Source organism: Ranitomeya imitator, chromosome 8 (genome assembly GCF_032444005.1).
Source record: "Ranitomeya imitator isolate aRanImi1 chromosome 8, aRanImi1.pri, whole genome shotgun sequence".
NCBI classification, from domain to species: Eukaryota; Metazoa; Chordata; class Amphibia; order Anura; family Dendrobatidae; genus Ranitomeya; species Ranitomeya imitator.
Genome location: NC_091289.1, coordinates 201,839,410 through 201,854,818, shown reverse-complemented (window position 1 = coordinate 201,854,818; position 15,409 = coordinate 201,839,410). Strand labels below are relative to the sequence as shown.

Sequence of the window (15,409 nt, the reverse complement as noted above, 5' to 3'; positions counted from 1 at the left end):
TGTGCCAAGTTATGAGGATTATATGTATTGCTGGTAAAATCTGTAACTTTGAGGAGAGGGGAGGGTGCAGGTAAACCAGCCCCTTTAGTGATGTCACAAGCCGGCAGGTATAAGGCACGGCACTCAACTCAACCTTCAGTCTTGCCTGAGGAGCTGATACAGTAGGTCCCTCTGATGAACTGGTGGCTGGTGGTCATATGGCTCCGCCCACCGGCCTGGTTAGCTGAAATGATCCAAGAACATGTGAGTGTTACTTTCTGTTTTAATCCTTGTTTTTATAATTGCTGTACATACTTTAAATTCTCATATTGTAAACTCTTGATATACCTTTTATAAACACTGCCTAATGTTTTTATGGAGTAAAAGTTATAAAATTTACTAGCTTAGTTCCCTTGCTCTAAAACGTACCCTAAGTCTTCTGGAGTTAATTACGCTACTAATTTGGGTTGGCTCTGAACCCCTCTGTGGAGAAATCTGAGCTGGTGGCAGCGAAGGGTTGTCTTGGCTAGTTGGTACAGCTGGTAGCTACGGAACAGGGTTTTATAAGCTATTGTCTGGCTGCGACCTGAGCATTTATAATTCCCTCGCTGCAGCGTGCCTGCTAGCCAGTCCACAGTGAAGCGGTCTGTCTGGCAACTAATTATCCCGGTTGTAGTTCCCTGAGGGTAGGGGGGCGCCGGAGAGCTGCAAGTTCCTAAGCGGAACTGGAAAGCGGGATATACATAAATCCCTGCAGTTCGTGATTATATTGTAGCAGCAGTGGGATAACTAAGATAAGCCCCCTGCACATGTGATAGCCGTGTGCTGGCCAAAGGTCACCCCCGATTCGTAATATGTTGGTGGCAGTACGGTGGGATTCGTGACAGTGATCGGGTCATGCATGTACATATACAGATACTGGCCGGTGACCGGGTCATACATGTACATATACAGATACTGCCCGGTGACCGGGTCATACATGTACATATACAGATACTGGCCGGTGACCGGGTCATACATGTACATATACACATACTGGCTGGTGACCAGGTCACACACATACATATAGACATACTGGCCGGTGACCGGGTCATACATGTACATATACAGATACTGGCCGGTGACCGGGTCATACATGTACATATACAGATACTGGCCGGTGACCGGGTCATACATGTACATATACAGATACTGCCCGGTGACCGGGTCATACATGTACATATACACATACTGGCCGGTGACCGGGTCACACACATACATATACACATACTGGCCGGTGACCGGGTCATACATGTACATATACAGATACTGGCCGGTGAACGGGTCATAGATGTACATATACAGATACTGGCTGGTGACCGGGTCATACATGTACATATACTGGCCGGTGACCGGGTCATAGATGTACATATACAGATACTGGCCGGTGACCGGGTCATACATGTACATATACTGGCCGGTGACCGGGTCATAGATGTACATATACAGATACTGGCCGGTGACCGGGTCATACATGTACACATACTGGCCGGTGACCGGGTCATACATGTACATATACAGATGGTGACCGGGTCATGCATGTACATATACAGATACTGGCCGGTGACCGGGTCATAGATGTACATATACAGATACTGGCCTGTGACCGGGTCATACATGTACATATACACATACTGGCCTGTGACCGGGTCATGCATGTACATATACACATACTGGCCGGTGACCGGGTCATGCATGTACATATACACATACTGGCCAGTGACCGGGTCACACACATACATATACACATACTGGCCGGTGACCGGGTCATAGATGTACATATACAGATACTGGCCGGTGACCGGGTCATACATGTACATATGCACATACTGGCCAGTGACCGGGTCATGCATGTACATATACAGATACTGGCCGGTGACCGGGTCATAGATGTACATATACAGATACTGGCCGGTGACCGGGTCATACATGTACATATACACATACTGGCCGGTGACCGGGTCATACATGTACATATACAGATACTGGCCGGTGACCGGGTCATGCATGTACATATACACATACTGGCCGGTGACCGGGTCATACATGTACATATACAGATACTGGCCTGTGACTGGGTCATACATGTACATATACTCTTACTGGCCGGTGACCGGGTCGTGCAGCCTTGTCTGAATGCCCATCTTCTCTATGATGGTCGGATCGTACAGTGTCAGGATTCCCTGACCGCTGCCACCAATTTGTCACGATTCACATCGTGACCGTCACCCCTACGTCACAGATCGGGGTGACTTTAGGCCAACGGACGGCTATCACATGTGCAGGGGGGCTTATCTTAGTTAGGCTACGTTCACATTTGCGTTGTGCGGGGCTGCATCGGCGACTCACCGCACAATGCAAACAAAAGCGCACACTAAAACGCAGCGTTTTGCGAAGCATGCGTCCTTTTTTGCCGAATTTTGGACGCCAAAAAAATGCAACTTTCTGCGTCCTCTGCGCCCTACGCTTGCGGCAAAAAAACCGCATGCGTCGCAAAACGCAGCACAACGCATGTCCATGCGCCCCCCATGTTAAACATAGGGGCGCATGAGTCATGACGCATGCGTCGCCGCGGCTGCACCCAACGTAGCCGCGAAAAACGCTAATGTGAACGTAGCCTTATCCCTCCACTCCACAATGTGATGAAACAACACACACAAGGCTATTGACATCTTAGTTTACAGCAGGGGCTTATTCTAGGTATCCCACTGCTCTTCAATATACCACGAACTGCAGGGATTTATGTATACCCCGCTTACAGTTCCACTTAAAACTTGCAGCTCTTTGGCGCCCCCCTTACTCTCAGGTCAGATTAGGTACTACACCCTGGGTAATTAGTCGCCAGACAGGCTGCCTGCTATGTACTGGCTATTGGGCACACTGCAGCGACGCGATAAACTACTCCCACTCAGGCAGGAACAATAATTATCAACGCCGCAGTCGCTACAACATCACCCAACTACCCAGTACAAAACGCATGCTGCCACCAGCTTCGATTAAACGGGTCCGAAGCTAACCCAACACAGTAGCGTAATTCCCTTCGGGAGACTTAGGGTACGGTTTAGAACAGGATGAACGAACTAGTATTAAATAATATACCCCATGAAAAGTTTCACGCAGTGTTTATATAAAAAGATGTTACAAATGAGACAATTGCAAATATGTACAGGGTAATTATAAAAAAAACAAGGATTACATGAGAATAACACTTACATGTGTTATTATTATTATTATTATACATTTTTATAGCGCCATTTATTCCATGGCGCTTTACATGTGAATACGGGGCAAATATAGACAAATACATTAAACATGAGCAGATAACAAGGCACACGAGTACATAAGGAGGGAGGACCCTGCCCGCGAGGGCTCACAGTCTGCAGGGGGTGGGTGAGGATACACTAGGAGAGGGAAGAGCTGGCTGTGCAGCTGTGTTCAAAGCATTGCAGGCAACCAGGCTAGTGGAGTTTCCATCTGTCCCAATGCATGAGATACAGCTCTTCAGATCAGACTCACATGTCCTTCCAGCAGCAGACTGACTACTGGGATCTGGGCAGACAGTTATAGCTCAGCTTGGTGACATCACCAACAGGGCTGGCTATCCCAGACCCTCCTACCTTTTCAGTCTAACTAAACTTCAAACTATTTTCTCTAATTTCTATAACTTCGCTACAAAACATGTCATAGTCATAACAAACCCAGCATTCATCTCGGATTAACGTGGGCATTCTAATGAGATCAAATATGTCCTATCTGGGATACATATTTACAGAGAAATCCCTACTTCTTTACCAGATGGAGTTAGAAGCCCGTGTTTCGAGGGATGGGTAGATCCACCGAGGGAGATTAAGAATATATATTTTCGTGTTCTTAACGTAAACGGTTTGCGTAATATCTTACAAAAACAAAACAAAGAACTTCCATGTATTCTAGAGACTTAGAATCCAGTTCTTGCTGGTCACTTTCCACTGCAGGAATGCCGGTCGTAAATACTTTTAGGCAATAAAACGCTCTTCCCCCCATGTACATTGGCAAGGCAGCTCTTGGCTGAGTGAAAGGGAAGGGGGCTTTTTAGCCCGCAGCCTGCTAACAAGAGAAACTACTTATATGATATTTCATACCATATCGTGACATACAGGATGAGCATTGTGGTGAAATATGTATATATCTATACTAGATTGTGGCCCGATTCTAACGCATCGGGTATTCTAGAATATGCATGTCCCCGTAGTATATGGACAATGATGATTTCAGAATTCGCGGCAGACTGTGCCCGTCGCAGATTGGTCTAGGCAACTTTTATGACATCATCGTCGCCATGGCAACCATTATGATATCATCGTCGCTGTGCCCGTCACTGATTGGTCGAGGCCTGGCGGCCTCGACCAATCAGACGCAGGATGTCTACGTCCTTTATGACATTATCGTCGCTGTGCCCGTCGCTGATTGGTCGAGGCCTGGCGGCCTCAACCAATCAGAGACGCGGGATTTCTAGGTCGATACTGTGCCCGTCGCCGATTGGTCGAGGCCTGGCGGCCTCAACCAATCAGAGACGTGGGATTTCCAAGACAGACAGACAGAAAAACCCTTTGACAATTATATATATAGATCTGTGTAGAGACATATGTCTAGGGTTATATGTGTAACTAGCAGTAGTTGAACATCTGTCCTGAAACTGCAGGCCTCGTAAAGGTCACAGCATACATATCTTGAGAAGGCAGACTACTGTCTCCACTTTCGATAGGGGGTCGTTCTGGGAACCAAGAAAAAGGGAAACATTTGACACCCCTAGCTCTTTGAAGAGAGATGTCAATTACAGCCTGACACTATCTATCTGAGAACTTTTACACAGGGAATCTCAGAGCAAATAATATATTCATTGAGGGAGCGGCTGCGGTCCAATCAAAAACAAGCAATTATGATATTAACCGGAGGGGCTGGTCTAGAAATCTGACCTCCAGAGTAAAGCTATAGATTAGGCCTGTATACATAGAATCATGTTCACATGTGAGGGCAGCCTGGGAAGCTGATGTGTTCCACCAACTCCATATTCACCGCCCTCAGGGAGCATAAAGCAGACTACAAAATTAGACGTTTCTGTAAGTTTTCTCCTGTTTATTTTATACTGTTTTGCATACCTGTATGTCTTTTTATTATATTTTTATACCTTTTTCTTACTGTAAGCACTGAACCTTTTTGTATTAAAGCATAAAACTTTAACAAGTTGAACTTTGAATGTTCTAAAAGAATCCATAGCCTTAAACTGTATGATCCGTATGAGTGGTAGACAGTATTCGTAATTTCCGGGACTCATCGCCCGTGTATTCGGTGAGTGGTGGCAGCGTGTATGAGTGGGTGGCCTGGGTCGGTGTGTGATTTATGCTCCCACTAGATGGTGGCCCGATTCTAACGCATCGGGTATTCTAGAATATGTATTTATGTATGTTTATAGCAGCCGCATAGTATACAGCACAGGCCAAGTAGTATATAGGAGCCATGTAGTATATAGCAGACAAATACTATGTGGCCTGTGCTATATACTATGTGGCTGCTATATACATACATATTGTAGAATACCCGATGCGTTAATACAGGCCACGTAATATATAACAGTGGCCACGCAGTATATAACACAGCCACGTACTATATAACACAACCCACGCAGTATATAGCAGCCACGCAGTATATAACGCAGGCGACGTATATAACACAGGCCACGTAATATATAGCACAGCCCACGCAGTATATAGCAGCCACGTAGTATATAACACTGCCCGCGCACTATATAACAGTGGCCGCGTAATATATCGCACAGCCCACATAGTATATAACACTGCCTTTGTAGTATATAGCAGCCATGCGATATATAACACAGCCCACGTAGTATACAGCAGTGTGGACACCATATCCCTGTTAAAAAAAAATAATTAAAATAAAAAAGTTATATACTCACTCCTGTGATCCAGCGAAGCTCCGGCGATACGTGCGCGGCTGCCGCCATCTTCCGTTCCCAGGATTCATTGCGAAATTACCCAAATGACTTAGCGGTCTCGCGAGACCGCTAAGTCTTCTGGGTAATTTTGCAATGCATTGTCGGGAACGGAAGATGGCGGAGGCCGCGCGCGGCTCGGTGGACTACGGAGGGTGAGTATAGCAGGTTTTTTGTGTTTTTTTTAATTATTTTTGACATTACATTTTTTTACTATTGATGCCGCATAGGCAGCGTCAATAGTAAAAAGTTGGGGACACACAGGGTTAATAGCGGCGGTAACGGAGTGCGTTACCCGCGGCATAGCGCGGTCCGTTACCGCTTGAATTAACCCTGTGTGAGCGGTGACCGGAGGGGAGTATGTGGGCGCCGGGCACTGACTGCGGGGAGTAAGTAGCGGCCATTTTCTTCTGGACTGTGCCCATCGCTGATTGGTCGCGGCAAAACAGCCACGACCAATCAGCGACTTGGATTTCCATGACAGACAGAGGACGCGACCAATGAATATCCGCGACAGAAAGACGGAAGTGACCCTTAGACAATTACGTGGTAGACTAGATGATGGCCCGATTCTAACGTATCGGGTATTCTAGAATATGCATGTCCACGTAGTATATTGCCCAGCCACGTAGTATATTGCCCAGCCACGTAGTATATTGCCCAGCCACGTAGTATATTGCCCAGCCACGTAGTATATTGCCCAGCCACGTAGTATATTGCCCAGCCACGTAGTATATTGCCCAGCCACGTAGTCTATTGCCCAGCCACGTAGTCTATTGCCCAGCCACGTAGTCTATTGCCCAGCCACGTAGTCTATTGCCCAGCCACGTAGTATATTGCCCAGCCACGTAGTATATTGCCCAGCCACGTAGTATATTGCCCAGCCACGTAGTATATTGCCCAGCCACGTAGTATATTGCCCAGCCACGTAGTATATTGCCCAGCCACGTAGTATATTGCCCAGCCACGTAGTATATTGCCCAGCCACGTAGTATATTGCCCAGCCACGTAGTAAAGAATGGTTGTAGATGACGAGGAAAAAGCTAACATATTAAACACCTTCTTCTCCACGGTATTCACGGTGGAAAATGAAATGCTAGGTGAAATCCCAAGAAACAATGAAAACCCTATATTAAGGGTCACCAATCTAACCCAAGAAGAGGTGCGAAACCGGCTAAATAAGATTAAAATAGATAAATCTCCGGGTCCGGATGGCATACACCCACGAGTACTAAGAGAACTAAGTAATGTAATAGATAAACCATTATTTCTTATTTTTAGTGACTCTATAGCGACAGGGTCTGTTCCGCAGGACTGGCGCATAGCAAATGTGGTGCCAATATTCAAAAAGGGCTCTAAAAGTGAACCTGGAAATTATAGGCCAGTAAGTCTAACCTCTATTGTTGGTAAAATATTTGAAGGGTTTCTGAGGGATGTTATTCTGGATTATCTCAATGAGAATAACTGTTTAACTCCATATCAGCATGGGTTTATGAGAAATCGCTCCTGTCAAACCAATCTAATCAGTTTTTATGAAGAGGTAAGCTATAGGCTGGACCACGGTGAGTCATTGGACGTGGTATATCTCGATTTTTCCAAAGCGTTTGATACCGTGCCGCACAAGAGGTTGGTACACAAAATGAGAATGCTTGGTCTGGGGGAAAATGTGTGTAAATGGGTTAGTAACTGGCTTAGTGATAGAAAGCAGAGGGTGGTTATAAATGGTATAGTCTCTAACTGGGTCGCTGTGACCAATGGGGTACCGCAGGGGTCAGTATTGGGACCTGTTCTCTTCAACATATTCATTAATGATCTGGTAGAAGGTTTACACAGTAAAATATCGATATTTGCAGATGATACAAAACTATGTAAAGCAGTTAATACAAGAGAAGATAGTATTCTGCTACAGATGGATCTGGATAAGTTGGAAACTTGGGCTGAAAGGTGGCAGATGAGGTTTAACAATGATAAATGTAAGGTTATACACATGGGAAGAGGGAATCAATATCACCATTACACACTGAACGGGAAACCACTGGGTAAATCTGACAGGGAGAAGGACTTGGGGATCCTAGTTAATGATAAACTTACCTGGAGCAGCCAGTGCCAGGCAGCAGCTGCCAAGGCAAACAGGATCATGGGGTGCATTAAAAGAGGTCTGGATACACATGATGAGAGCATTATACTGCCTCTGTACAAATCCCTAGTTAGACCGCACATGGAGTACTGTGTCCAGTTTTGTGCACCGGTGCTCAGGAAGGATATAATGGAACTAGAGAGAGTACAAAGGAGGACAACAAAATTAATAAAGGGGATGGGAGAACTACAATACCCAGATAGATTAGCGAAATTAGGATTATTTAGTCTAGAAAAAAGACGACTGAGGGGCGATCTAATAACCATGTATAAGTATATAAGGGGACAATACAAATATCTCGCTGAGGATCTGTTTATACCAAGGAAGGTGACGGGCACAAGGGGGCATTCTTTGCGTCTGGAGGAGAGAAGGTTTTTCCACCAACATAGAAGAGGATTCTTTACTGTTAGGGCAGTGAGAATCTGGAATTGCTTGCCTGAGGAGGTGGTGATGGCGAACTCAGTCGAGGGGTTCAAGAGAGGCCTGGATGTCTTCCTGGAGCAGAACAATATTGTATCATACAATTATTAGGTTCTGTAGAAGGACGTAGATCTGGGGATTTATTATGATGGAATATAGGCTGAACTGGATGGACAAATGTCTTTTTTCGGCCTTAGTAACTATGTTACTATGTTACTATATTGCCCAGCCACGTAGTATATTGCCCAGCCACGTAGTATATTGCCCAGCCACGTAGTATATTGCCCAGCCACGTAGTATATTGCCCAGCCACGTAGTATATTGCCCAGCCACGTAGTATATTGCCCAGCCACGTAGTATATTGCCCAGCCACGTAGTATATTGCCCAGCCACGTAGTATATTGCCCAGCCATGTAGTATATTGCCCAGCCACGTAGTATATTGCCCAGCCACGTAGTATATTGCCCAGCCACGTAGTATATTGCCCAGCCACGTAGTATATTGCCCAGCCACGTAGTATATTGCCCAGCCACGTAGTATATTGCCCAGCCACGTAGTATATTGCCCAGCCACGTAGTATATTGCCCAGCCACGTAGTATATTGCCCAGCCACGTAGTATATTGCCCAGCCACGTAGTATATTGCCCAGCCACGTAGTATATTGCCCAGCCACGTAGTATATTGCCCAGCCACGTAGTATATTGCCCAGCCACGTAGTATATTGCCCAGCCACGTAGTATATTGCCCAGCCACGTAGTATATTGCCCAGCCACGTAGTATATTGCCCAGTCACGTAGTATATTGCCCAGCCACGTAGTATATTGCCCAGCCACGTAGTATATTGCCCAGCCACGTAGTATATTGCCCAGCCACGTAGTATATTGCCCAGCCACGTAGTATATTGCCCAGCCACGTAGTATATTGCCCAGCCACGTAGTATATTGCCCAGCCACGTAGTATATTGCCCAGCCACGTAGTATATTGCCCAGCCACGTAGTATATTGCCCAGCCACGTAGTATATTGCCCAGCCACGTAGTATATTGCCCAGCCACGTAGTATATTGCCCAGCCACGTAGTATATTGCCCAGTCACGTAGTATATTGCCCAGCCACGTAGTATATTTCCCAGTCACGTAGTATATTGCCCAGCCACGTAGTATATTGCCCAGTCACGTAGTATATTGCCCAGCCACGTAGTATATTGCCCAGCCACGTAGTATATTGCCCAGCCACGTAGTATATTGCCCAGCCACGTAGTATATTGCCCAGCCACGTAGTATATTGCCCAGCCACGTAGTATATTGCCCAGCCACGTAGTATATTGCCCAGCCACGTAGTATATTTCCCAGTCACGTAGTATATTGCCCAGCCACGTAGTATATTGCCCAGTCACGTACTATATTGCCCAGCCACGTAGTATATTTCCCAGCCACGTAGTATATTTCCCAGCCACGTAGTATATTGCCCAGCCACGTAGTATATTGCCCAGCCACGTAGTATATTGCCCAGTCACGTAGTATATTGCCCAGCCACGTAGTATATTTCCCAGTCACGTAGTATATTGCCCAGCCACGTAGTATATTGCCCAGTCACGTACTATATTGCCCAGCCACGTAGTATATTTCCCAGTCACGTAGTATATTGCCCAGCCACGTAGTATATTTCCCAGTCACGTAGTATATTGCCCAGCCACGTAGTATATTGGCCAGTCACGTACTATATTGCCCAGCCACGTAGTATATTTCCCAGCCACGTAGTATATTGCCCAGCCACGTAGTATATTGCCCAGCCACGTAGTATATTGCCCAGTCACGTAGTATATTGCCCAGCCACGTAGTATATTGCCCAGCCACGTAGTATATTGCCCAGCCACGTAGTATATTGCCCAGCCACGTAGTATATTGCAATAAGCAAAAAAAAGGGGTTTGGGCTAAAAAGCCACAGCCAGCTCACCGATCAAACGCAGGTGCACGGAACTTCATCTTGGACCAGGATGAGTAGATATAGTGGAAAACAGAAGAAGGCGTTCCAGCTCCATAAAATTTCAAATCTTTATTTCTCCGTTAAAATACGAATAAGAACAAGAAATCCTTGTCTGAGTGCGAATGCAGGAGTGCACATAACATGCGACGCGTTTCGATCGTTAACCGATCTTACTCAATGCATAGTTTCCTCAGAATTGCGGTGTCTCTTAAAATGCTCAGAGACCAATCATGCTGACAATTTTGATCACATGGCTATTAGTGCGGGTCATGAGGCAAAGAGACTGCACCTGCAGCAACAGAGGAACACACCTGAAACAAGGTAAATTACCTGGCAGAAATGATCTAAAACAATCCATTAAACATACAATCACAAATACAATGAGTATTCAACAGTAATGATACATTATTTCATTCTTGCGATTCAAACCAAGAGGATATCTGGTTTTCAGGTTATAGATCCAGAAAGCTTCTCTGGTTAGAAGCCGTCTTTTCACATCTCCACCCCGCTGAGATAATTTGACATAGTGGATATTTTACCTGCATGGTGCAAATTAAAATGTTTAGCAACAGCTGACACATTTCTGCTAGTGGTACTACTACTCCCCAAATCTCTAAGGTGCTCAGAAATTCTACTTTTTAATTTTCTTGTAGTGCATCCTATGTATGCTACATTGCATTGTGTGCAATCAACTTTGTACACTACATTGCTAGTATGGCAATTAATAAAACTTTTTATAGTGAAACTCTGGGTTTTATCTCGATCTTGAAATGTGTTTTTAGTGAATGCATTGCGGCAAGTACTGCACGCAGCAACGCCACATTTATAGACCCCCTTACACTCAGCCATGTTTTAGAAGTCGGCAGCGACGATAGGAGACTAGGGGAGAGTGAATTACCAATGGTGGGCGCTCTTCTCGCCACAACATTAAGACTGTCTTTTAGAATTTCGGAAAGCGTATCATCTTCTTTCAGTAAAGGTAATCTTTTTAGAATAATGTTTTTAATTTCCTGAAATTGAGTGCTGTACTGAAAGCATATATAAGGTTTTTTCTTTCTTGTCGCCTTAATTCTCTTTTTTTCTCTGTCCGATACCAGCAGACTCTCTCTTGTTTTGTTTTCAACTATGTTTTGCGCCCTATTTAACGTCCAATCAGGATATTTTCTTTGTTTTAATTTTGCTTTTAAGTGACCAAACTCCTCGTTTTTTAATGTGTCACTGCTGCAATTTCTCTTTAGTCTCGTGTATTCTCCAACAGGAATCGATTTTACCGTATGTTTGGGGTGGCTACTGTGTGCATGTAGCACCGTATTCCCACTAATGGGTTTGACATGCGTTTTGCTGCCAATGATCTGATTCTCACAGCACATTAGATCCAGGTCAAGGAATGAAATTTCATTTCGGCTCCACTTGTGGGTAAATTTAATACCATAATTGTTGTCATTGATGTACCCCACAAAGTCTGGCACGGCAGACACATCACCACCCCAAATAATTAGGGTGTCATCGATGTATCTGCCGTACCAGACTAAGGAATCGGCAAAAGGATTACTGACACAATAAATATACCTATGTTCCCAAAATACCATAGTCAGATTGGCTAATGAAGGGGAGTACTTAGCCCCCATCGGAACACCTGTTCTTTGTTCGTATATTACATTGTCAAAGGAAAAAATGTTATGTTTAAGAAGAAAAAAAGTTACATCCAACACAAAATTTATGAGGTCCTGCGTATATAGATTAGAGTTCTCCAAATGATAGCGCAAGGCTTCCATGGCTAAACTGTGCGGTATGCATGTGTACAGCGATATTACATCGCAACAGAGCCATGAATAATTTCTATGCCATATTTTGTTAGAAAACGTTTTTAAAACCTCTCTAGAGTCCTTAATATAACCAGGTAATTTTATTACAAGCGGCTGCAATATAGAATCTACCCACTCACAAAGATGTTCGTTCGTTGAGCCCATGCCAGATACTATGGGTCTCATTGCTGGTAAGCCCACCCCTTTGTGTACCTTCGGCAGGCCATATAATATGGGCATTTTAGGATGGGGAACATATAGATAATCCGCTTGTTTTTTGCTAAGGACACCCAAGCTTAGACCTTCATTTATAATGGTATAAATTTCTTCATTATATTTTTTGGATGGATTTTCTTTCATTTTACCATATGTTGCTTCATCCATTAACAATTGCAACATTTTCTCCCTATAGTCTTTGATGTTCCTAATTACTATCATGCCCCCCTTATCACTTTTCTTTATAATGATTTCTTTCATGTCTTTTAATTCGTTTAGGGCTTTTTTTTGTTTACGTGTGAGATTGTTGGATTTATCTTTGTAGGGCACTCTGGAAATGCTATCCTTTAGGTCTTTTAAATCTTTTTCTATTCTTTCTTGGAATCTATCCATACATTCCACCCTAGATTGAATAGGGTAGAAGTAAGGATTTTTTGTACCAAAACACATGGACTGATTATTACATGTAGACATAGATGCACTATGAGTCGATAAATCTTGAAGACCTAATAGCGCTACTTGTTCATTAAAGTCCATATATGCAAACTCATTTTCCTCTTGTCTTTCTATCTCTAGGTTTCTTTCCTCCTCACTGTTGCCAAAATGTTTTTTTAATAGCTGTACACATGCATACCGCACAGTTTAGCCATGGAAGCCTTGCGCTATCATTTGGAGAACTCTAATCTATATACGCAGGACCTCATAAATTTTGTGTTGGATGTAACTTTTTTTCTTCTTAAACATAACATTTTTTCCTTTGACAATGTAATATACGAACAAAGAACAGGTGTTCCGATGGGGGCTAAGTACTCCCCTTCATTAGCCAATCTGACTATGGTATTTTGGGAACATAGGTATATTTATTGTGTCAGTAATCCTTTTGCCGATTCCTTAGTCTGGTACGGCAGATACATCGATGACACCCTAATTATTTGGGGTGGTGATGTGTCTGCCGTGCCAGACTTTGTGGGGTACATCAATGACAACAATTATGGTATTAAATTTACCCACAAGTGGAGCCGAAATGAAATTTCATTCCTTGACCTGGATCTAATGTGCTGTGAGAATCAGATCATTGGCAGCAAAACGCATGTCAAACCCATTAGTGGGAATACGGTGCTACATGCACACAGTAGCCACCCCAAACATACGGTAAAATCGATTCCTGTTGGAGAATACACGAGACTAAAGAGAAATTGCAGCAGTGACACATTAAAAAACGAGGAGTTTGGTCACTTAAAAGCAAAATTAAAACAAAGAAAATATCCTGATTGGACGTTAAATAGGGCGCAAAACATAGTTGAAAACAAAACAAGAGAGAGTCTGCTGGTATCGGACAGAGAAAAAAAGAGAATTAAGGCGACAAGAAAGAAAAAACCTTATATATGCTTTCAGTACAGCACTCAATTTCAGGAAATTAAAAACATTATTCTAAAAAGATTACCTTTACTGAAAGAAGATGATACGCTTTCCGAAATTCTAAAAGACGGTCTTAATGTTGTGGCGAGAAGAGCGCCCACCATTGGTAATTCACTCTCCCCTAGTCTCCTATCGTCGCTGCCGACTTCTAAAACATGGCTGAGTGTAAGGGGGTCTATAAATGTGGCGTTGCTGCGTGCAGTACTTGCCGCAATGCATTCACTAAAAACACATTTCAAGATCGAGATAAAACCCAGAGTTTCACTATAAAAAGTTTTATTAATTGCCATACTAGCAATGTAGCGTACAAAGTTGATTGCACACAATGCAATGTAGCATACATAGGATGCACTACAAGAAAATTAAAAAGTAGAATTTCTGAGCACCTTAGAGATTTGGGGAGTAGTAGTACCACTAGCAGAAATGTGTCAGCTGTTGCTAAACATTTTAATTTGCACCATGCAGGTAAAATATCCACTATGTCAAATTATCTCAGCGGGGTGGAGATGTGAAAAGACGGCTTCTAACCAGAGAAGCTTTCTGGATCTATAACCTGAAAACCAGATATCCTCTTGGTTTGAATCACAAGAATGAAATAATGTATCATTACTGTTGAATACTCATTGTATTTGTGATTGTATGTTTAATGTATTGTTTTAGATCATTTCTGCCAGGTAATTTACCTTGTTTCAGGTGTGTTCCTCTGTTGCTGCAGGTGCAGTCTCTTTGCCTCATGACCCGCACTAATAGCCATGTGATCAAAATTGTCAGCATGATTGGTCTCTGAGCATTTTAAGAGACACCGCAATTCTGAGGAAACTATGCATTGAGTAAGATCGGTTAACGATCGAAACGCGTCGCATGTTATGTGCACTCCTGCATTCGCACTCAGACAAGGATTTCTTGTTCTTATTCGTATTTTAACGGAGAAATAAAGATTTGAAATTTTATGGAGCTGGAACGCCTTCTTCTGTTCTCCACGTAGTATATTGCCCAGCCACGTAGTATATTGCCCAGCCACGTAGTATATTGCCCAGCCACGTAGTATATTGCCCAGCCACGTAGTATATTGCCCAGCCACGTAGTATATTGCCCAGCCACGTAGTATATTGCCCAGCCACGTAGTATATTGCCCAGCCACGTGGTATATTGCCCAGCCACGTGGTATATTGCCCAGCCACGTGGTATATTGCCCAGCCACGTGGTATATTGCCCAGCCACGTGGTATATTGCCCAGCCACGTGGTATATTGCCCAGCCACGTGGTATATTGCCCAGCCACGTGGTATATTGCCCAGCCACGTGGTATATTGCCCAGCCACGTGGTATATTGCCCAGCCACGTGGTATATTGCCCAGCCACGTGGTATATTGCCCAGCCACGTGGTATATCGCCCAGCCACGTGGTATATCGCCCAGCCACG

General features: G+C 44.1%; 1 protein-coding gene across 1 annotated transcript in view; it reads left to right on the top strand.

Moving 5' to 3' along the window:
• LOC138648155 (DNA methyltransferase 1-associated protein 1-like) overlaps nt 1–15,409 on the top strand; it is a 66,000-nt gene that overhangs the window by 13,525 nt on the left and 37,066 nt on the right. The gene's annotated exons all lie outside the window — the stretch shown is intronic.